General features: G+C 35.3%; 1 long non-coding RNA gene across 3 annotated transcripts in view; it reads right to left on the bottom strand.

Moving 5' to 3' along the window:
• The window catches only part of LOC109499420, a 42,310-nt gene extending 19,885 nt beyond the window's left edge, over window positions 1–22,425 (bottom strand). The window contains exons 1-4 of one of the 3 annotated variants that reach the window (XR_006596757.1): window positions 22,249–22,425; window positions 18,082–18,258; window positions 8,094–8,252; window positions 6,850–7,090 (exon numbers count right to left, since the gene is read on the bottom strand). This is a non-coding gene — a long non-coding RNA (uncharacterized LOC109499420). Of the gene's footprint in view, window positions 1–6,849; window positions 7,091–8,018; window positions 8,253–18,081; window positions 18,259–22,248 lie in introns of those variants that run through there. The other 2 variants (XR_002741494.2, XR_002741495.2) reach the window with 2 other exon arrangements.
• Between the last annotated feature and the right edge of the window lie 207 nt (window positions 22,426–22,632).

Here is a 22,632-nt window from a genome sequence, read left to right as displayed (position 1 = left end):
CATTTACCCTGTATCTGATGTTTCCTGAGTTATGTATAATTTTCTTTTATAGAAAATAATCCTGGGGCTACTGGGTGGCTCAGTTGGCTAAGTGTCTGACTTCGGCTTCAGGTCATGATCTCATGTTTGGTGAGTTGGAGTCCTTGCGGATTCTGTATGGACAGTGCAGAAGCTTCTTGCGATTCTCTTTCTCTTCTTCTGTCTCTGCCCTTCCTTCACTTGCGTTTTCTCTCTCAAAATAAATAGATAAACTCAAAAACAAAAAGCAAAGAAGAGAAGAATCCTAAAAAGAACCACCTTTCTGGGCTAAAGTAAGTACTGAATGCAAAGCACTATTTGAGGAATCCTTGCCAAGTAACAAGCACTATTTGCTATGACTCATATTCGTTCTAAACAGACGTTAAATAGGTAGGTAGGCATATAGATAAATGGATAAGCAGACCTAGCCAGTTTATTTTCTTTTTTGTGTGTTTCTGAAAGGCTTCTCAAAGTTCTCTAAAATATTTTAAGAATATTTTAAAAGTTTTTATTTTTCATTGATTCACTTATTCTCTCCTAAAAATCAGAATAATTGTCATATGGATACAAATTACTAAAATGTAACTTTTCTCTCTGATTATCTTATTAGTCGGTGTCATGTAGGCTGAGATCAAGGATGTTGCCAGAGCCTATTAGATACACCAGCAGCAGATATAACCTGTTTAATCATAAATTGGAAGAAGCAATTGACCTTTTTTTGATCATTATCTGTATGCCAAATTCCGACGTAGATTACTTAGGTGAATGATACCTTGCCTAAAACAAAATCACTTACAGTGGCTAATAGTTCTAGGTAATTCTGTTAAATTACACGAGTTGCGAACAATCAACTCCATTTCATAAATGGGGTCATTGAACTTAAGCAAGTTATCTACAGATCTCATAATTAAAGAAGACCTCAATAGGAAAGCTAATACAGAAAAACTGAAAAGTTGAAAAGTGCTAAAACATAAACATTTTCTGGTAAGCGTCCTGGTACTTTAACCTGTCAGTGGTATGGTGAATCCTGAGTTCTGACTCTAAAGTGGATGGCTCAGAGCAGAGAGATACATTCCTGTGAGAAGTTAAAATACTTTTAGTTTTTATTTTTTGCATTGTAGAATTACTGTAATGTAATGAAAAGAGTTGAAATTTCTAATTTGTGTCTATTTCTAACTTTGAGGCTTATTAAGTATGAAAAATGTAATTCATTTTGACAGATATTTTCATCAGAGTTGTCCACTATACCTTTTAAAGACTTCTGTTTCATTTATCTGAAAAATGTACTTAATTAGAAATATTTTGCAAGTCTGTGGCTGCATATTAATGATTGTTCAGTAGGGAATAAACACCTAAATATAAACTGTGGCAAACTGGGGCACCCAGGTGGCTCAGTTGGTTAAGCGTCCAACTTCAGCTCAGGTCATGACCTCATGGTTTGTGGGTTCAAGCCCCACATCGTGCTCTGTGCTGACAGCTTGGAGCCTGGAGTCTGCTTCAGATTCTGTTTCCTTCTCTCTGTGCTCCGCTCCTACTCATGCTCTTTCTCTCTCTCAATAAATAAATAAACATTAAAAAAAATAAAAATAGGGGCACCTGGGTGGCTCAGTCAGTTAAGCGTCTGACTTCAGCTCAGGTCATGATCTCACAGATTGTCGGTTCGAACCCCGCATGGGCTCTGTGTTGACAGCTCAGAGCCTGGAGCCTGCTTTGGATTCCGTGTCTCCCTTTCTCTCTCTGCCCCTCCCTCCCTCACTCACACTCTGTCTCTCTCTCAAAAAAAAATAAATAAAACACAGAAAAAAATTTTTTAAGTTAAAAAATTATAAATAAATTTGTTGCAAATTTAAGAAAAAATTACCTAAAATTCCTAGTTAATATATGGGTTTTATGCAAAGTAGAAAAATCTGAATTTTCTATTAATTATGTTAATGGAATACAATTTTTTTAAGTGAGAATGTATCTGAAAATATATTAAACTACCTCTTGAATGGTGTATAAATTTTTATAATGATTTCTGATCACAACTGAGATTAGGTTTTTATATCTACCTACATACTTCTAAGTGTCTTTTGTAATATATCTACTTCTATACATGTATCTTTTGAAACTTTATATGCAGTAGGCATAATGATATATTTAGCAAAAAAAACCCAGCTTGTGTGAAAGAAGTCTTGTCATATTACTAATTTTTAACAACATCCTTATTTATTAAAAGGACTTGTCAGGAGCCTAGACACAAATACATAGTGGCTTTTTCCTCTTAAACTTGCAGGCTATCTGAATTAATTTTGTTATTCCTATAAATGTCACACAGTCAATTGAAATGTTTATGGAAAGTTTTATATCCCATGAATGAAAACACACAGATTGGCAAAAAAGAAATGTGGGAAAAATAGGGGTAGTACTTGGTAGTATGTTCAGAATTTTTTGGATGCTGTTATTCACCATTTGAATTCTGAAAATTGTTTTATCATGAATATATCTAGTAGGTGACACTCTATTTCTCTGGCTAGCAATCCTGTATTTACAACTATTAAAATGCACTATTTGGGGCATGGCTCAGTTCATTAAGCGTCCAACTTCAGCTCAGGTCATAATCTTGAAGTTTGTAAGTTCGAGCCCTGCGTTGGGCTCTGTGTTGACAGCTCAGAGCCTGGAGCCTGTTTCCGATTCTGTATCCTCCCCTCTCTCTGCCCCTCCCATGCTCATGCTCTGTCTCTGTCAGTAATAAACAAAAGCTAATTTTTTTTAAATGCACTACTAGTTTATTGATTCAGATAGAATTTTCTTGTTTAATCAAATTCAAATGTATATACTAATTAAGATAGCAATAAACTAGAATATCTCTTATGTTTAAATCTTCCTATGGTTATGATGTAAGTGCAAAGAATAAATATTAATTCAGTTTACCAGCAGATATCATCTGAGGCACCACAGGTAATAGTAAACTAATGACGGTCCCCAGGCCAGTCTCTTGGCCAATGTTTGAAATTTGGAATCCGTTTTTATTCATATAACAAATATGTGTTTACTGCTTCTGCTTTCACCACTACTACCACTGCTGTTGATATCTGTCATCATGAGTGCTGTGATTTCCCAGGTAAGTGGATAATTGTGCATTAACTCATGTAGCTCTTGACAAAGACTCTCTTCTTTCTCTTTGCGCTAGTGGATTTAGAGTATCCCTGAAACTCTGTGTTTATCCTAAGGAAGAGTATATTTGAGTATATACCTGACTTTAACTCAAAGAAACATGAACAATGGGAAATGCATCACTGTGTATTAAAAAAAAAAAAAGATTGAACTTCACTGGTAACTCAGGCAAATTATAAATCTTACTCTACATCAAGCTTTACTAATGATTCAAAGGTTGCAAACATGTATCATGCACAGATGTAACATGTTTTTCCTGAAGAAACCCGAAACATGTGTTATGACTCCATTAAAAAGCTCTTTTTTTCCCTTGCAGTTCCCCCCGCCACCTCCACCCCCCTATTTTTTTCTTACTTTGGGAGAAATCGACACGTTTTTGAATTTCATAAGTAGAAACATTAATATAGAGGGAAGATACTTCAGTTTTGGCATACTTTCATTTTATTCTCAATTTAATTACATTGCTTGTATGACCACTCCATTCTATCTGCTCTATAAATTTGTTCCAGGTTTGTTTTCTATAAAGGGTCCAGATATTACTATAACCTTACAGAAACATTTTATAGCCACCCTTTTTAGTAAATACCTTTACTTTGTGTACAGGGATGCCTGATCAAAATCACTCGTTTCCCCAAAATTCCTAGCTTTGGAGGGAATGTGCATTCGTCTGCTCTTGACCTTTTCCTTTCTGCTCTGTACCAAAGAGTAGTAGACATTGAAGGGAACAAGAATAACTTTACCCTCACCTGTTGTGTAAAAAGCAGAGTGCAAGGCAATTAAGCATTGCTTAATTTGAACTTCTTGGAAGTTTAATCTATACTGAGGAACTGAGACTCAAAGATAGGGAGATAATCCTAAAATAAGCTCAATTTTTATCTAAGTGCTAAATATCATGATTATTAGTGATAGAGTTTAAAAGAAGATAATGCCTTAGAGGTACTAGAGGTTAATAGAGCTAAATTGGAAAATAGTGATCCCTATAAAAGATGGAACTTCTTGGGTACTTTTTCCTTGGATTGTATGAGAATATTGGCATAATATATTTAAAAAAACAGCTATTACAATTTTTCTTCTGAATAATTTTTATAACATTTGAGCCTGTAGTAACATATTATACATCCAAGCATTCTTATGCACTAATTGTGTGAGACTAAAGAGACTGAACAATACTGCGACCTGTAACCGTGGGCAATCACATATTCAATTACCTGCTGCTCTACTGTAACATACTATGATATCAAGAGGATTTTCTTCCAGAGTTCAAGATGGTATCAACACTGATGTACTGAGCAACTCTCAGTAGAGCAGGACAAGAGCCAGTGGGGAGCCATGTTCATTCGGCAAATCAGAAGAGGAACATAGTAATCCTGATTTGTTCCAAAACCAAAGTAGTGAAAAGTGACCGCAGCACAGGAAAAAAGTAGCTAAAATATGAGTTCTGTAGTTTTTCAGCTCCCTTGATTTATTTGTATTGATTAAGGTATCTTAAAAATGATTTGTTAATATTTTTATGTCATCTACCTATATAAATATTTGATTATATGAAGTGCTTGATGCTAATAATGAACAAGGGGAAGCTAGTATTTATTATTGAGATGTGTAAGACCTGCTCTCAGGAGGTCAGCTAATTCATGGTTCACTTCTACTATTTCTTCATTCACACTTGTATTTTCAACATTGCTTTTCATATGCAGAATATGTCCAATATGTCCTATTACATCAGAGAGAGATTAGAAGCAACTAACTTATTGGACACACACAAAAATAAATTGTATTAATAATATGTGCAATTCGTTAGGCTTAACTTCTAGATATGATGTCCAAATCTGGCTATCTAGAATCCTTGGTTTTAGGCAGGATAAAGGAGCTTGCAGGATACATGATGAATTCAGAAAAAGAAATTGTATTTATATGCTCTTTAACTGAAAAAAATACAATTATAAAATAATTTTATTTCCAATACTGTCAAAAAGAAAAATATATTTAGGAATAAATTTAAGAAAATAAATTTTGAAATTTATTTTGAAATACTGAAAACCAGAAAACATTATTGAAAGAAATTAAAGAAGACCTAAATAAATAGAAAAAACATTCTATGTTTATGGTTCAGAAGATAATCTTATTAGATGGCAATGCAACCAAATTAAATACAGATGCAATGAAGCCACTATCAAAATACCATGTTTCTACCAATTTTTCCGAAACTATCTAGCTGACTCCAATTAATACAAAAATGTAAGTAACCCAGAATAGTAAAAAAAAAAAAAATCTGGAAAAAGAAAAAGTTGGAGCCTTACACTTCTGATTTCAAAACTTCTCATACAACCATTGTATTTAAGGCTATGTAGTATTGGCATAAACACAAACATATAGATTTAATGCAATAGAATAGAGAGTCCAGAAATAAATTCTAACTTTTATCATCAATTGATACTTGACAAGGTGCCAAGACATTTTAGTGGGGGGGGGGAGAATTCTTGTTAGCAAACGATTCTGAAACAATTGGATATATACATGCAAAACATGAATTTGGATTCTCAAATTATACCCTGCATACACACAAAAAATATTCAAAAGGATCATAGATCTAAATATAAGAGCTAATTCTATAAAAACCCTAAAACAAAAAAATAGAAGTAAAAATTTTTTCTAGGCAAAGGTTTCTGGAAAAAAAAAGCAAAAGTGAAATAATATTTTATCACTTTTTATATTTTGATAAAGTCTAATTTATACAGTCAAAAGATAACTCACAGAATGGAAGAAAATACTTGCAAATTATATTATCTGATAAAGGACTTGTGTTTGGTACATAAAAGTACTCTTAGAACTAAGTAAAAGAGGTAAATATCACAATTACATGTGAGAAAGATTATGAATAGATATTTATTTAAGAAGGGATATATAATCGTTGATTTGCAAACCTCTAGGACTTCCCTGATAAAATTTGAATTTGGCCCCTGTATTCAGATGGCAGGGAGAAACCAAGGAAAGAGTCCAGGTTGGTACTTTAAAAAAACATTTTTTTTAATGTGTATTTATTTTTGAGACAGAGAGACACAGAGCGTGAACGGGGGAGGGTCAGAAAGAGAGGGAGACACAGAATCTGAAGCAGGCTCCAGGCTCTGAGCTGTCATCACAGAGCTCAATGCAGGGTTCGAACTCACAGACGGTAAGATCATGACCTGAGCTGAAGTCGGAAGCTCAACCAACCAACTGAGCCACCCAGGCACCCCCAGGTTGGTAGTTTTAAAAGCAAGAGTAACTTACATGTCATGCTTGACTTGGATGTAGAAAGACAAATGGATCCCTGCACTCAGACTTCCAAATCTTAGAAGTTTATAAAGAGGCCTTAACTGTGCTCAGTCACCTATACCATGCAGGTGTTTTCAACACCGTATCACCATCTCAAGCCTATGTCCTTGGAGCAGCTTCTGAGAGAGGGAAAGACATGCAAAACCTATATTCTAAGGACAGAGGAGGGGATGAGAAGCCTCCAGTTGCCTCTGTCCAACTGAAGAGTCAATTAGGAGTCTTGTCTTTTTTTTCAACGTTTATTTATTTTTGGGAGAGAGAGAGACAGAGCATGAACGGGGGAGGGGCAGAGAGAGAGGGAGACACAGAATCGGAACAGGCTTCAGGCTCCGAGCCATCAGCCCAGAGCCTGATGCGGGGCTCGAACTCACGGACCGCGAGATCGTGACCTGGCTGAAGTCGGACGCTTAACCGACTGCGCCACCCAGGCGTCCCTGGAGTCTTGTCTTTTTGATGACAGTCCCCAATAGTTCACCATTCGTGACTGGTTATTACAATCTCATGTCCCCCCTCTTCTTCAATGGGCCCTGAGTGGTCAGCAAGGGATTTCATGTATGTGGAGGACTCTCTTTGGGCAGCTATCTAGCTTCATTGGAGGTGGGTGCTCCAGCAACAATATAGGCACATGCAAGAGAAAATACAGATTAACACAGTAATTCTCCAAATCTGACAACGTTTTCCATCACAAGCCCTGGGATCTAAACCATCAATTTATTAAATCCCCTTGGCTGGGGGTTGGATCACTTAGAGCATTCATTTGTGTCTTCCTGTGATTTAATAAAGATGATACATTAACAGACTCATCAGGTACAAACACATAATGCTCTGTTTGGATAATGGCATAGGTGCCTCCTTGTAAGGTAGTAATAATGTCCAAGGCCATCCTGTTTTAGAGGACAGCTTTTCTCATTAGAGTCATTTCAGCATTTAATAAGGACAAGTTTTGTTGGCTATCATTCAGGGCTTGCTGAGTGAATTTATTAAGAGCTTCTATCGTGTGCTATAACATCCTTCAGGCCTATGGAGGGAACAAAGACATCAGCCAAATGATCATACCAGTAAAAGAACATGTCCATATGGCCTTGAAGAGAGGGAGATTGACAGCCATTGTTACTGCTGGGCAAATTCTTTCTTGTGCCAAGGGCAAGCTCAGGGTGCAGCAGCCCAACCATGAAGGTGGAATCAATGGCTGAAGATTTAGGCCATACAACCATGGGGTTCCATTGGTGCTACCCCATAAATACCTGGGTGTCACAACGAATCAGTGCCAAACCAGTCATTCTCCCTTAATGTGATAGGATGACTAAATAGCTCCAGGGATATCCACTCCACATTTGTAGTATAATTGGGTTGATTCTCCTTAGAGTGACTTGGTCCATAACCCTGGGCAAACCATATAAACCCCTTCCAGATCTGAGCATAACCACCCACGGCTCCGATTGTGGTATTCCAGGATCCTTCTGGTAAAAATTTGGTTAATAATTATAAAAGACTACTTTTATAGTTTGTTGTACAAAAAAAGAATACCTATGTCCAGTGTAGCTTATTCTTTAATATACTATTTTAGTGTCTTTTAATCCCTTTCCTGGGGCGGAGGTGATACCAACCATGGAAATCCTCAGGAACTAAACAGGGGCAGCGACCCAAACACTCAACAGTTGGATTGATTTCTTTGATGAGCATATGAGTAGGCCTGTTGTACAAAGATATTTTCAAAAGTTTTTCATCTTGTGATTGGATACCACAGGAGCAGCAGAGGTGCAAGGCTGAAAAGATAGAAATTTAGTAGAAATGTATATGGGCAGATCTTCTGCTTCTATAAGAATTACACTTGTGGCCTAATCTTTAGATGTTAATGTGGCTGTAGCTTTAGGAATCTAACCTGGCTATGCATACCATACATGTTGGCTAAGAGAGATAACACTGCCAGGAATGAGGAGATGGACTGGGGGCAGGATATGCCAGACCAGGACTATTATCTTCTCTCCTCTTCCAATGGTAGATGTTCCATTTCAGGTATAGTCCATTGCAGCAGGACCAAGGATCCCAACAGAGATTGAGCAGATCCTGCTTATTCAAGGGTGCAAAGATCCCAAGGGTGGTTCTTCCACTGCAAATTCCAGTTGATGATTCCTTTTCTAGGTCTGATGGGGCTTGGTATTCTCAGCAGCATAGCACATTGATTCACAGTGAACATAAGGGCGGGGCTGCTTCCCAAGACTTCCACATCTTTATGGTGTTGGGTGCCTCAGCAGGGGCCCCAGTCTGGCATGTGGGGCAACGGGCCCTACTGGTTGACCACTCAAATGTCTTAAAGACTGGGATAGTACTTTAGTCTCCCTGGCCAAGGTGTTTTTACCTATTAACAATTTAATCTGCTGCTTTAATGTTCCTTTTTTTTTTCCCCCTTTCTACCAATTCTGCTGCTTGTGGGTTATAAGATACATGGAGCCTCCATTCAATGTCATGTTCTTTTGCCCAGTCTTGCATTTTATGACCTTTGAAATGTGACCTTGATTACTATCTGTTTGATGAGGGTTTCCACCCATAGTTCTCAGGTTTTATTGCTATTATTTTGTTTTGTTTTGTCTTTGTTTTTTAAGCTTATTCATTTATTTTGAGAGAGAGAGAGAGAGAGAGAGAGAGAGAGAGAGAGAGAGAGAGGCAGAGAGAAGAATCCCAAGCAGGCTCCACACTGCCAGCTCAGAGCCCAGTGTGGGACTGGAACCAGTGAACCACAAGATCATGACATGAACCTTAATCAAGAATCTGATACTTAACTGATTGAGCCACCCAGGTGCCCCATAGTACTCAGTTTTTTAATCCTCTAATAATGATTCTGTGTCTCCCTCTCTCTCTGCCCCTATCCTGCTCAAGCTCTGTCTATCTCTCAAAAAAATAAATTAAGGATTAAAAATTTTTTTTAAAAAGTTTCTCACATTTCATACTAAGTCTCTTTTTGCTGAGCTATTAGTCTTTTTCTTGATTTCCTGTGGGTAAAACTTAGTTTTACCCAATAAGACATTTTCCCCAAAGTATAATGACTTGTGGTAGTATAAATAATAAATGCTTACTACAAAAAAGCAATAAATAAAATATTAATTAAGTAATAATAACTAACAATAATAGCTAAAATAGGTAGTAGTGAAAAGTATAAACATAAATAAATTCTTTCATCTGCTCGTGAGACAGTGTTCATGAATGTTGCCTGCATTAATTATTCCTGGGTGGGAAATACATGTGAATATTTCTAATTATTGTTCTGAGATTTAATGGGAAAGCAAAATAAACTGGAACTGAATGAATACAAATATACACAGATACAGATGTAGACACAGTGAATAATTAAAATAATAATAGGGGGCACCTGAATGGCTCAGTTGGTTGATCATCCAACTTCAGCTCAGGTCATAATCTCATGGTTTGTGAGTTTAAGCCCCACACTGAACTCACTAATGAGTCCACTTGAGATCCTCTGTCCCCCTCTCTTCCTGCCCTTCCCCCTTCCCTGCTCACATTCTCTCTCTCTCTCTCCCTCTCTCTCTCTTTCTCTCAAAAATAAACAAACATTAAAAATACATAAATAAATAAATAAAAATTTTAAAACACTTTTACAGATACATTTGTATCTGGGATGGAGTCATCAAATATTATTTTCAACTTTACATACAAAAGTGACTTTTTCATTATGAAATATGAGAGTCATCATGTCCATATTTTAGCCTTATGGAGTTCATATTTTAGCCTTATTTTAATCCTGATAATTAAAAAAATATGCAAACTTTATCATTACATGTGTGCATGTGAGTGGTGGTGCAGAGGGTGCACTAGAAAGAATTAGCTTATATCCATTAATTGTCCCATAATTTCATAGGTTTGTATGGGTTTACAAATCATTAATTTTTTTTTAACTTTACTTTGATGATTAGTTTCTTTTGTCTACACTGTGTTTTCTATATGGAATTTATTTATATACGTACTGGATCTTCTGCATGTACTCTTTGCTTCTCATCATTTTGTTTATCCTGTTAATATCTTTTTTATTTATATAGGAAAATTTATCCCCTGAGCAGCTAATAAAGTTTTCCAGTTTCCAGATGTATCAAACCTGTGAGTCACTATTTTACTTGACAATCCTGCTTTATGTATTAAATTGATTTTTCCCTGGGCTCATTATTTGATCACTACTCTCACAAGAACACTCATTAGTCTCCTGTGGCAGCAATAGCGCACATCACACAGCCCACTATCCTTTTCCATCTTCATTTGAGTTTGCTACTATGACCTCTTGTTCTATAGATTAGCATTGTTAAGCCTCCCAAAATTGCCTCTGCATTTAATATTTGCCCTAAAATAGCTGTCATGTTGCCCACATCTCTTCTAGTCCAGATTTGGAGCTTGTATTAGGCTTTTCCAGAGAAACAGACCTAATAGGATGTGTGTGTGTGTGTGTGTGTGTGTGTATATGTATATATATGTATATATATGTATATATATACGTATATATATACATATATATACGTATATATATATACGTATATATATGTATGTATAGACAAAAATATTTATTTTAAGAAATTAAAAAAGAAGGGACACCTGCGTGGCTTAGTTGGTTGAGCATCCGATTTTGGCTAGGGTCATGATCTCATGGCTTGTGAGTTCGAGCCCCACATGGGGCTCTGTGTTGACAGTTCAGAACCTGGAGCCTGCTTCAGATTCTGTGTCCCCCTCTCTCCATGTCCCTCCTTTGCTCATGAATGGTCTCTCTCTCCCTCTCTCTGTCTCTCTCTCTTAAGAATAGATAACATATTAAAAAAAATAAGAAATTGGCTCATGCAATTATGAAGGCTTATAAGTCCAAAATTTTTAGGGTAGGCTGGAAGTCTGGAACTCAGGAAAAAGCCAATGTTGCAGTTGATCTGAAGACTATTGGCAGAATTCCCTCTTGCTTGGGAGAGGTTAGTCTTTTGTTCTATTCAGGTCTTCAAACAATTGAGTGAGGCTCATCTACATTATGGACAGTCACTGCTTCACTGAGAATCTATTGATTTAATTATTTTTTTTTTTAATTTTTTTTTCAACATTTATTTATTTTTGGGATAGAGAGAGACAGAGCATGAACGGGGGAGGGGCAGAGAGAGAGGGAGACACAGAATCGGAAACAGGCTCCAGGCTCCCAGCCATCAGCCCAGAGCCCGACGCGGGGCTCGAACTGCCGGACCGCGAGATCGTGACCTGGCTGAAGTCGGACGCTTAACCGACAGCGCCACCCAGGCGCCCCTCTATTGATTTAATTATTAATGTCATGCAAAAACACCCTCATAGAAACATCCAGAGTGATCTCTCTCTCTCTCTCTCTCTCTCTCTCTCTCTTACACACACACACACACACACACACACACCACTATTAGATCTAATAAATATATTAAGCAAACTTTAAGTATAGAAAATCAACATGTAAAAATCAGTTGCATTTTTATACAATGAAAACCACAAAAAGAAGATTTAACAAAATTCCCTTAGCAAGAACATCAAAAAGAATAAAGTACTTCAGAATGAACTTAAGGAAGCAAATGACCTGTACACTGAAAACCATAAGGCATTTATGCAGGTAATTAAATGTAAATAATGAATAAATGGAAAGACATCCTATGTTCATGAATTGGAAGACTTATTGTTCGGATCTCAATATTACCCAGTGATTACAAATGATCAAAATCCCAATGAACATTTTTTTCAGATACAGAAAAACTGTCCTAAAATTCATGTGGAATCTCAAGGCACATCAAATAGCCAAAATAATCTTGAAAAATAACAAAGCTGGAGAAATCAAAAGAAAAACAAAGTTAAAGAAATTAATCACACTTCTAATTTCAAACCTATTACAACCGTGTACTAGCATAAAGATTAACTTGAAAATGAATGGAACGGGAGGGAATGGAATGGAGAACCCAGAAATAAATCTTCACATACATGGTTAAATTATTTTTACAAATGTGCTAAGATGTTTCAAAGGGAAAGCAAGTCAAATAGTGCTGGGAAAACAATACCATTATTTAAAAGAATAATACCTTACACTATGTGCAAAAATTAACTCAAAATGCATCAAATACCTAAACATAAGACCTAAAATTATAAAACTAGAGAAAAACATAGAGAAAATATTCATCATGTTGGATTCAACTATTAATTCTTGGATATGGCACAAAAAGAATAAGAAAAAAAGGGAAAAAATGTGGCACATCAAAGTTTAAACTTCTGTGCAGGAAAGGACATTATCAGCAGACAACAACAGCAACCCACAGAATAGAAGTAATATTTGTAAGTCATATACCTGTTAAAGGATTAAATTCCAGTATGTACTAAAACTCAGCAAAAACAACAACAGTAACAATAAATTCCTTATAAAATGGGCAAAGGATTTGAATAGACATTTCTTCAAAGAAGATATACACATGTATACAGCACATGTAACATGTAAATACTGCTAAATGAACATGTAATGATGTTCAAAATCACAAATCATTAAGGAAATGCAAAACAAACACACAAACAAACAAAACCCCAAAACTAATAATAACAAGGTTTGGTTAGGTAGTGGTGAAATTGGAACCCTTTGAATTGCTGGTACCACGTAACATGGTGCACCCACTGTGGAAAAAGTATGGTGATTCCTCAAAATAAATAAACAAACAAACAAAGAAACACACAAACAAACATAGTATTACCATAAGATCCAACATTTCCACCTATGAATACATACCATCCAACAATTAAAGCAGGGACTGAAACAGACATTTGTGCATCCATATTGACAGCAATATTATTAAAAAAATCCAAAAGATACAACAACCCAAATGTCCATCAATACATGAATGGAGCAACAACATAAGGTATAGATAGATAGAGAGAGAGATAGATAGATAGATAGATAGATAGATATACAATGGAATATTATTCAACCTTAGAAAGAAATGAAATTCCAACATACTACAAGGTAGATAAGTATTAAGGATATTAGGCCGGACACAAAAGGACCAATATTGTGCATTTTTTTATGAGGTAATTAGAATAGGCCAAATTCACGATACAGAAAATAGAATAGTTGTTACCACCCACTGGAGAGAGGGCAAATGGAAAATTATTATTTAATGGACAAAGAGTTTTTGTGATGATAAAAATATTCTGATAAAAAATGTTCTGAAGATGGGTAGTGGTGATCGTTCACAACAGTGTGAATGCAGTTAATGCTACTGAAATATACACTTAAAAATGGATAAAATGTTAATTTTATAGTATCTATGTATATTTAACAGCATTCAAAATGAATAAAAATGCCTTTTTCTACTTTTTTCTTTGCTTCATAGATTAATTTTTTATTATCAGAATAAGAGGTGATATGAATGATGAATTCACTGCTAGTTTTCCGTTCTAAATTGCAAAAATGTGTTCCTTATTGCCACCACTACCCTTGCCTTCTCAGTCCTGATCTCACTTATCTAGCTTTATTCATTTCCAGAGCATCTACCATTTTCTGAAATGCTGTATTTATTCATTGTATTGTATATTTCTCCCCACTAAGCTCCACAAAAGCTAGACTTTTTTTGTTTTTTCTAACAGTTTTGTTACTAGATCTTAAAACTGTGGCTTTTCAACTACCAGCATTTAGAAGACTATTTGACACATAGTTAACATTCAAGAAACCTTTGACAAACTCATAGATTTACCTAGGATCCTAGACAACATGTATTGTGGTGTTTAGGAATTATAATTCGGTGTCAACCAATCCGGGCTCTGCCAATGTCTAGGTGATTGTCCTTGGCCAAGTTAATTGACATCATCAATCCTCATTTTCTCCATCTGGTAGCGTTGTAGGAAACTAAACTGTGATACACAATTTTAATAACTTTACCCCTACCTAATGCATATTGAATGTTCTTTAACAGGTAGCTATTTTGCTGTTAGTAATAGGTTTCAAATATACATCTCTATTAGAAAGCGATATTATGTAGTTTTTTATACAACTGTGTGTATATACTTCTTTTTTATTTTGTAGGGTATGTGAGAGGAAACCTCCCTTTGTTTCCATTTCTCCTTTTGCCTTGCAATCAAGATAACATCCATGAAAGTAAAGCAGTTGTCTGCCTCAGTTTTTGGAATATGTGTTTATACAATTTTTGACAGCATTTAACATGCTAATGTGCACATGACTATCCAAAATGAGCAATATGGTGGACATATTACCACTTTTATAGAGAATTCCTCCTTTTTGGGGATGCATCTTGTGAAAATGATGTTTCCATAACAAATAAAAAAAACTATTTAATACTAAAAAATATAGACAATACAATTGATTTTAGTATATTTGTTAGCTATAAAAACAGTACTTAAAAATAACACACTAGTAAAATATCAAATTACTATTGACTAAAATTTTAAATCAATTATCCATGATATTTTTAGCACATATCACTATAGTTTATTTGTTTCTTTAGATCATCAAGATCTATTCCTAAATATTGATGAATTATTTGCAGCATTAATTTCCTAATAAGACAAATGGACTATTTTAAGGTAAACTTTGGATTTCCCATTTAATCCAGATATAAAAGTATTTTCATTTTAACTGTTAGAATAAATTCCAAAGCCTCATATTACCTTTGGCCAATCTAGTGATGAGCCATTTGTTTTTTATTTCCCATGAGAAAATTAGGGCATAATGTAGAATGATACTGACCTTCAGGATTTGGTTATATTAAAAAATAATTGGGAATAATATTATAAAGGCGAATTGGAGAAAATATATTATTTTTCATAAAATCTATAGCTTTTAATTTTATATTTATTTTTCTAACATTAAAATTTTGAATTTAAGACTTAAGATTTTTAGTTATTTAGATAGACTCATGAGGGGCTTTTAGGATTAGATTTAAAATTCAGAAACAGTTGCCAGTATGGAATAAAAGAATGTCTGGAGTGTCTCCACACCTATACATCATTTTTAATATTTCTCTTTTATAGAAAGATGTCTTTTCTGCTGAAAAGCCGGGTAAGATCTACAAGGAGTGCTCCCAACCATAATAGACAATTAAAAAGGTGGTAATCATTTTCAAGTTGGAACAGAAACTTCAAAATTATGGAAAATATTTTAAATAATATGTTTATGTGATTTATGAATCATTTTTCTCTTGGTTTGGGTTTAATGCTATATTTAAAGCACTCCCAAGTCCTTGCATAAAATGTAACCTCAAATTTTTATTGCCAAACTTTGATCAAAAGCCCCTTCGAGAGAAATTTACAGACAGCATACGAAGGGTATCGTCAACCATTCTTATAATTATTTATTATGCAAGGATCAAGCTGGAATTGCACCAAGATGCAACTTAGATCACCTTGTCTTGCATGTCCTTCCTTCATGCCTTACCCCCAAAGTATTCTGCTCTTGAGTTATGCTTTGAAATTAAAGTTTGTAAAGTTCTACAAAACCAACCATTATAACCATTTAGATAAATTATTGCACATAGTGATTAACATTGTCTTCTCCTTTATGAGAAGCCTTTAAAATAAATTGTCTCAGTTATAAGTGCCAGAAAAAAAAAATATCTATGGTTTTGTGTCAATTATCAATTCTTGCATTACTTGCTAAAATTTTATTGATTTTTTTATATATGTTGGATACTACTTTATGTCCAGTGGTCTCATCAAAACAGACAAAAACAGTCCTTTAGCTTCTAGGGCTTAATTCCAATGAGGACACATTAAAATCAATAAACATACAATAACGGATCACATTAAATGCTGTATAGAAAAGCTAAGTGGGGTAAGTAATAGATGAGAGAAAGACTAAGGTTGCTTTAAAAAAAAATTAGTTTTTTCATTCAGCCAACAAATGTCTATTGAACACCTACAAAGTGCTATACACTGTGACAGGCACTGGCGACACCGTATGGAACAAAGAAGTCAAAAATTCGTTCCCACAAGAAGCTTTCATTCTAGTAGACAGAGAGAGAGAGAGAGGCAAACACAGAAAAAATAATAAGTGAAAAAGTATATTAGAAGAAAATGAATGCCATGAAGATATATAGAGGAATTTGGACAGGGCGAGCCAGGGTGGTCAGAGGTTTCACTGAGATGATGTTTGCACAAGGCTCCACTGAGGTTGCTTTTTGAAAATACAGGTTTGTAAGGAAAGACTCCTGACACTTCAGATACGAAACAAGGAAGTGAGACATTTGCATATCAGAATGAAAAGTGTTTCATGTGGGGCTCCTTGGCGGCTCAGTCGGGTAAGTAGCCAACTCTTGATTTCAGCTCAGATCATCATCTTATGGTCCTGACAGTGAGCCCCTACTTGGGCTCTGTGATGACAGCGCAGAGCCTGCCTTCTTGGAATTCTCTCTTTCCCTCTCCCATTTCCCCTCCCCCTCAAAATATAAATAATAAATAAATAAATAAATAAATAAATAAATAAACAAACAAATAAATGTTTGTTTTAAAAGAAAAAAGAAGAGGGTTTCATGTTTCTGTCATAGCATGTGTCCAGTCCTCCATTTAAGAGTTTTGTGAAGTGTTCTAGAGTGGTAGAAAGGTTCAATATGACTGGAATGGAAGAGATGGGATGTGTTATTTGAGCCACAGTGGTCTTCAATAGCCTCATAACGTGAGAACATACAAGTCAGAGTAAGAAGTTCATATTGCATTCCAAGGGTTTGAGATAACCATTGGAAGTTTTCTGGGAAGCAATCATACAAAATCTGCTCATTCTTAAAGGATCACACGTCTGTGTGGAGAACATACTGCTATGTGTGTGTAGAAGACTAGTAAAAAGTGGATGAAAAGACCAACAGGAAAATGTTTTATTAGTCCACAGGCAAGATGTTGGTGACTTGAGTTAGTCTGAGACAGAGAAAGAGAACAAAATCGTTTAAATGACTGATGTGCTTTGAAGGTCTCTCTTGGGAATCAGCTAGAAATGACTTTCATTTTATTCGACATCAATCATATAAATTATTGTGATTCCTGTTCTGCTTTAAAAGCTCAGATGAAGAGAATAAAACATTGCTGCCCAAATTTTACATTAAGTGGGACTCAGAATTAAATTTACTTTTTTTCTAAGTCCTCAATGTTATGTCTATGTTACTTTTTCAGATTTTAACATGGTGTTTTTTTTTTAATGTTATAGTTACCTGGTAAACTACATTAAAACCTTTGTGGAATTCAGTTAGGCCAAAATAAATACAAAAAAGTAGCAGTTATTTTAAACTTTGGTGTTTGAAAGAACGATGATTAAGTTTTGAGGAAAATTATGTCTTGGCAGACTCATGTTCCAAAGGCAACATTAAAGAAAATACACTTAAACAAATAGCATCTGTCTGAGACAGATTATATGACATTGAGTTACTCTGTTTTCTCTTTTTGCTATATTTCATACATGGTTTTATGGATGACTAAAACAGAAATGAAAATTAATTCTAATCTACATTAAAATAAATATTCATTTTCCAACTACAATAAATAGCAACACTACTTGCAATTGAATGAACTCCTTTGATGTTCCAAATGATTTGTTCATTTACTCACAAAATATAAAAATACCTGGCATATTGTTAAAACGACAAAGGCATATATCACTGTAGATATGCTATCCTTTTTCAGATTGTACTTTTCATCTTTATCGTTATGGAATATGAATGGTCTCAATAAGGCAGACAGCCTCTCCTCTGGTGTCTTCGCCACTGCTTCCTTGCAGGGTATCCAATAAACTTCTATCTCCTTTAAAAAAAATAATGGTTACAATGAGTTATAATTTGAAAACTTCCATTTAATAAAAGCATGAAATCACCACAAAGATATGCTGATCTATATAATACAGTTAATCAATGATTTTTAAAATTTTTTTTTCAACGTTTATTTATTTTTTGGGACAGAGAGAGACAGAGCATGAACGGGGGAGGGGCAGAGAGAGAGGGAGACACAGAATCGGAAACAGGCTCCAGGCTCTGAGCCATCAGCCCAGAGCCTGACGCGGGGCTCGAACTCACGGACCGCGAGATCGTGACCTGGCTGAAGTCGGACGCTTAACCGACTGCGCCACCCAGGCGCCCCTAATCAATGATTTTTTAAACTAAAATTACATTAATTCATCACTTCAATAAGAGTGACTGTCATTTACTTCATTTTATCCATTCTACCTTTCTTATTTTTTACCATTGCTGTCTGAGTGATCATCATCTTATTTTTCACACCATTTAAAAAGAGCTGACAGAGGGGAATGAGGGATGAATAAGTGGAGCACCAAGGATTTTTAGGGAGTGAAGCTTCTCTGTATGTCGCTATGATAGTGGATACATGTCATTATGTATTTGTCCAAACTTACAGAATATGCATTAAAAGTGTGTAATGTAAACTATGGATTCTTGGTGAGAATGATGTGTCAGTGTAGGTTTATTGATTATACCAAATTTCCCACTCTTTTGGGGGTGTGTGAATAGTGGAAGAAGCTATAAATGTGTGGGGGCAAGAATATATGGAAATATCTGTACTTTCAGCTCAATTTTGAGGTGCACTTAAAACAGTTCTAAAACTGAAGTCCATTTGTTAAAAGAGATAGTGTGTGCAAATAAGCATGTAACCATAACTATGACTTTATATTTGTGTCAACAGACATCCAGCAACTGATAATGTATTTTGCCTACAGAAATAACTTTGGAAAATTTAATTGAATCACATATTTCTTTACAAACATCTGAAAGATAACAGGCTATCATTCACTGAATTTTGCTGTTCTAAAGCTTGATGTCAAAGGCATAGAAAGTAACAGTGGAACATTCAAGCGCATTTTTCTCCAACTGGTTTAATCTGACAGCAGATTAAAAATGCTTATCTTCCCATATAAATGTTGCAATGCAATCATCAACATACTGTCAAGATATCATTAAATACATTATGGTATCTCATCTGTCTGCAAAAAAGTTTGGCATTACTAATGTTAATATAAACTTCATGACATAGTGTCAAATAAAATAACAATCAGGGAAAGTTATTCCAACCTTTATAGGATGATTGTGTTATTTTCATATTTATTCTTCACCGATACAGATTGCTAGAAATTGCTGGTAAACATATGAACATTAGGAAAACATTATTGATAGACTTTTAAAGCATATAACTTTTCCATCAGCTTCTACTATAACAAGTTATAATTAAAAGTTTATGATGTTTTGCAAAGATCTTTTTCATTTAACCATAATCATCCGTGTCTTTGTCCCTTTCTCTTCTAGGTGAGCAAAATCTATCAAAATATTTCCTTAAAGGTATCTGTATAGAATTACTCCTAATAATAACATTTTTCTTTTTCCCATAATATTAACTTTGTAGACTTTTATAATGGCCAGTAATCTTGCAGCATGTGCATGGAATATATAAACTAATAAGTGTCTCTCAACTTACCGTATCATTCTTTCATTCCAGAACACAGTTTGGCGAAAGTCTCCATCTTGCTTCCTCACCTCCAGTTTTTATTTCAATGAATACAGATATCACACCATCTGACACTTAGCAGTATAAATCCAGATAATTCATATCTCATAATTCCCTTGTTCGTGGTTCTCTCACTACCCCAGCAATACCTAAGTAAGAATGATTAAACTAGTCTGTATGCTAAATTCAATGTCCACTAGAAACCTGTTATAATTGCTCTGGCCTTCTCTTTACACTGTTTCTTTTCACTAAGTTTACACTCATCCACCCTGAACTACTTTTATGGATATGAACTGCATTTCCACAACTCAATGAATTTACTCAAGTTATTTCCTACAGTTGATGTGCTTTTTATTTTAAAAATAAAACATTTGTCAGACTTGAGTCAAATTGACAAGATTGAGTTTCCCTGAGACCTCCAATTTTCTTTTCTTTTCTTTTTTTTTAAATATATGAAATTTAGGGGCGCCTGGGTGGCGCAGTCGGTTAAGCGTCCAACTTCAGCCAGGTCACGATCTCGCGGTCTGTGAGTTCGAGCCCCGCGTCAGGCTCTGGGCTGATGGCTCAGAGACTGGAGCCTGCTTCCGATTCTGTGTCTCCTTCTCTCTCTGCCCCTCCCCCGTTCATGCTCTGTCTCCCTCTGTCTCAAAAATAAATGTTAAAAAAATTAAAAAAAATAAATATATGAAATTTATTTTCAAATTGGTTTCCATACAACACCCAGTGTTCCTCCCAGCAGGTGTCCTCCTCAATACCCATCACCAACCCCCCATCAGCCCTCTGTTTGTTCTCAGTTTTTAAGAATCTCTTATGCTTTGGCTCTCTCCCACTCTAACCTTTGTAGCAATGTGGATGGAACTGGAGAGTGTGATGCTAAGTGAAATAAGCCATACAGAGAAAGACAGATACCATATGTTTTTACTCTTATGTGGATCCTGAGAAACTTAACAGAAACCCATGGGGGAGGTGAAGGAAAAAAAAAAAGAGACCTCCAATTTTCTATGGGTAAATTAATCTCTCTTGTCTTCGTATTCCAAGAATATTCTCTTCTAATCCATCTACCTGGTAATAGAGGTAATTTTTTTCAATAAATGTTTTGTTTCTCTATATTTTGAACTACTTACAATCGGGGATATGTCTGGCTTATATTTGAATGCTCCATACCCATAGAGGCACCTGGGTGGCTCAGTCGGTTAAGCATCCGACATTGGCTCAGGTCATGATCTCCCAGTCCATGAATTCGAGCCCCGCATCAGGCTCTGTGCTGAAAGCTCAGAGGCTAGAGCCTGCCTTGGATTCTGCCTCCCCCTTTTCCTGCCTCTCCCCCACTTGAACTCTATCTCTCTCTCAAAAATCAACATTGGGGCGTCTGGGTAGCTCAGTCGGTTGAGCGCCAGGCTTCCACTCAGGTCATGATCTCACGGTTCTTGAGTTCAAGCCCCGCATTGGGCTCTGTGCTAACAGGTCAGAGCCTGGAACCTGCTCAGATTCTGTCTTCCTCTCTCTCTGCCCCTCCCCCACTCATGATCTCTGTCTCTCTGTTTCTCTCTCAAAAATAAGTAAAAAATTAAAAAAAAAATTAAAACATTTTTTGAATGCTCCATACTCTTGGAAAATCTTTTACAATTAATTACTGTTGCACAGAACTGAAAATACATTTACTATACTACTAATATCATTATTATTATATTGTTGCTTTACATTTAAGGGCCTTCTTAAGTGGGTGTTTTGAAAATTTCCAATTTTTTGTTAAATGTGTAAATATTTTTCTAGTAGATAGTGAAAATAGTAGGATTTTTTTCAAATGTGAGAATTTTTTATTTTTAATTATTTTAATTATTGTTAAATTCAGGCTTAGGTAATTCTATTATATATACATATATACATATATATGTATATACATACACATATATATATATATATATATACATGTACAAATATGTACACACAGATATATCTATGTATACATGTATATGGATCACGTATATACATATATATTATTCAACATCTTCTTATGGACCCGACACTATGTTACCAATTTGGAATAACGTATCTAAAAAAAAATCAAAATCTTGACCCTCAAAAAAACTGAGAATCTGGCAAGCAAATCTTCAATTCCAATGGAAAATAGTATGCACTACACAAACACAATTCATTTATGGAGTACTTATTATGTATCAGGATCTGTGTTAAAAGTATTAACTGAATTGTGTGTATCATTTTTTACCATTATGAGGTGTCTGTTACTAACCTGTACCTTATAGAAGAAAAAGTGAGTCTTACATAGTTTTAAGACTTGCTGAAAGCCAGACGTTTTCCATTCAGGCTGTTATACTCCATAAACCACACTCTAAGTATTTAGACACCAGGTGCTATGACAGCAGAGCAGAAATATCAAAAGGCCAACTGGTGATTGAGAAAAGGTTCTAGAGTATTGGAACAGGGAAAACACTGGGAGAAAAGAACACATGAGGTAGAAGTAAAACAAAGAGAGAATGGTCTGTAGAATTCAAGGGGAAAAGAATTCTAAGAAAAGAACGTAGTATTATTAAATGGCAGTGTGTGGTTAATCAAGTAAAAGCATGTAATTGGAAAACTCTGGAACAGTGGTTTCCAGTGGGAAGATATATTAGAATTTCCTGAAAACAAAATAACAGACACAAAATT

Source organism: Felis catus, chromosome B1, assembly GCF_018350175.1.
Source record: "Felis catus isolate Fca126 chromosome B1, F.catus_Fca126_mat1.0, whole genome shotgun sequence".
NCBI classification, from domain to species: Eukaryota; Metazoa; Chordata; class Mammalia; order Carnivora; family Felidae; genus Felis; species Felis catus.
The sequence above is the reverse complement of the archived record's forward strand: the minus strand, read 5'-3'. Positions and strand labels throughout refer to the sequence as shown.